Source organism: Chelonoidis abingdonii, chromosome 8, assembly GCF_003597395.2.
Source record: "Chelonoidis abingdonii isolate Lonesome George chromosome 8, CheloAbing_2.0, whole genome shotgun sequence".
NCBI lineage: Eukaryota > Metazoa > Chordata > Testudines > Testudinidae > Chelonoidis > Chelonoidis abingdonii.
This window is the reverse complement of record NC_133776.1, coordinates 1,814,583-1,817,361: the sequence shown is the minus strand read 5'-3', so window position 1 is coordinate 1,817,361 and position 2,779 is coordinate 1,814,583.

The following is a 2,779-nucleotide window of genomic DNA, read 5'->3' as shown; positions in this document are numbered from 1 at the left end:
CCCGCTGCTCCCCCGCCCCCGCATTCCTGCCGAGCGGCCCGGCCCGGCCCGGCCCGGCCCGGCGCGCAGGGGGAGGGGTTTCCCAGGCTCGCCCACAGCAGCTGCTACTTACCGTCCTGGCCGGCCCCGCCAGACCTCAGCGGCCCGGCAATTAACCAGCCCGGCACGTGCTCCAGCCCCCGCCCGGCCCCAAGAGCCCTTCCCCCGCCGGGCCGGGCCGGACCTGGCTGCCGATATGCGGCCTGTCTCAGTCTCTGTCCGCCCAGCTCCGGGCGCGCTGCCTGGCTAGTCCCGGCCCGTGTTCAGTCAGTTCTCACCGCAGGCAGCTCCGGGGCACGGGCCCCGCAGGGCTAAGACTAGCAAGGGCTGGAGCATGGGCAGGCCGGGGGTGAAAGACGCACATCGCGCCCCCACGAGACCCCGGGAGGTTTCTCGGGGAAGATGGAACAGCTTGGGGCTGTAAAAACAAGGAGTCTGGTGGCACCCTGAAGACTAACAGATTGATTTGGGCATAGGCTTTGGTGGGTAAAAACCCCACTTCTCCAGCTGCAGGGAGGGAAAGTCACAGCTGCAGCATTATGTGCAGCACTGGGGCTATAGTCACCTTACTGCAAACCTCTGGCAGGAATGGTCTTGGTGGCTTGGCTGTGCTGCCAAGACATGGGAAAGCGAGAATGCAGGCCCAGATTGCAGTTCCCCTCTCTTAGCCTCATGAAACTCAAAAGAAGAAAGAGGATTGCAAGGGATGTAGTTATGATGGTGCTTTTCTCCTTCAATTAGGCAAAAAAATTCCTCACACCCTAAGGAGTCATTTAAAGTGGAACAGGATAGGTCTGCTTGCCCACTAGACAGTTATTTCAGCTTTGCTCATACCTGATGCTAAATATGCCTGGTTGGTGTCAAAGCAGAGACCCTTTGTGCATCAGCAACATCCCCCCAGTGTTTTTATCATACTTGGACCTTCCCAACACAATGTGCAGGGTCCCGGTGTGTGAACGCTAACACGTGATGATACTGTAACTGCTACCTGTGTTCAGATTACACACAAACGGAAGGAGCAGTAAATGAGGAGGAGGATGGGTCACAGAACTGGATGCAAACAATATGCATTTTAGTGTGACTAAATGTCAATGTATCTATCTGGGAACAAAGCCTGCAGGCCACACTCACAGGATGGGGGACTCTACCCTGGGAAGCAGTGACTCTGAAAAAGATTTGGGGATGGTGGAGAACCAGCTGAACCTGAGCTCCCACTGCAGCACTGTGGCCAAAACAGCAAATGTGATCCCGGGGTTGGGTGCACCAACAGCAATCTCAAGTAGCAGCAGGGAGGCTATTTGCCCTCTCTATTGGGCACTGGTGTGACCACTACGGGAAAACTGTGTCCAGATCCGGTGTCCACAATTCAAGAAGGATGTTGAGAAATTGGAGCGGGTTCAAAAATGAGCTGCAAGACTGATGGAAGGATTAGGAAACCTGCCTTCCGGGACCAGACTCAGGGAGCGCAATCTTAAAAGAGAACACTTGGTTACAGTCAGTAAGAGCCTAAATGGGGGAACAAATATTTAATGAGGGGATTTTCAATCTAGGTCAGCTAAATCTAACACCATCCAATGGCTGAAACTGAAACTAGACAAATTAAGATTGAATATAAGGCCTATGGTGAGAGTAATTAACCATTGGAACAATGTGCCAAGGGCTGAGGTGGAGTCTCCATCACAGACAACTTTTAAATCAAAGGTGGAGGTTTTACGAACAGATCTGCTCTGGGAAGGGTTTGGAGCAGTTCTCTGGCTGTCCAGGAGGTCAGACTAGCAGCACAGGAGGTCCTTCCCGCCTTGGAAACAGTGGGGATCCCCTCACTGTCTAGAACGTTTCCCACAAGTTCCCAAAGAAATCAGGGTGGTGCCCAGCTGTTAAATTTACCTTCTGGGTTTTCTTGTTTCCAACTTTTAACAAGTAAATAAACAAACGCGGGCAACCGAAATACTGAGCACTTCGTTTCCCAGCGAGCCATAGGGGCCAATTCAAAGGGACATTTTTTAAAATAAAGAATCTGCTGTTTTCCTCTCTCGCTCTCCAGAAAAGAAGGGGGTCTCGAGTCCGGTATCTTTTAATGGCACTAAATGAGGGCTCGGAAAAGGCCCCTGCAGCGCTGGGGGAAAGGCCCGTGGGTAGCTCTGCTGACAGCCCTGAGCCGCACAAACACAACAGCCAGGCACCCTTTTCCCGCTGCAGCGAACAAACCCTAACGCTGCACCCGGCTCAGCAAAGGGAAACCATGGCTTGCCCAGAAGGGGGCATTTTGCAGGTTGCTAATTAACGTGCTTATTGCCCGGCATTCGTGCAGCTCCTTCTCGGACACGGGCCAGGAAGGGCCCCCACACTCTCTGCCGCCCCGGCAGAAGGGACACAGACCCCCAAGGACATAAAATAACAGAACCAGGGCTCAGAAAGGGTTAAACGCCTTTGATTGACACTGTAGCCTCCGGTGCCCCAGGCCCAGGCGTGCGCCATTGGCCGCCGGTCGCTGCGCCTGGCAACCAATGGGTGGGCGCCGTCCACGAGCGGGGCCGCGTGTCCCCGGCTCCCATTGGCTGAAAGTTACTGTGGGAAAGAAAGTTTGGGAAGTTTCACACGAGCCGTTCGCGTGCAGCGCGGGCTATAAATAGCGGCGGCCAGGGACACCGCGGGACTCGCTCCGCCGGCAGCCGCCTCGCCTGACCCCGGGGCTCCAGCCCGTGCGCCGCCGGCAGGGTCGCGTCCAGCCTGGTGCCTC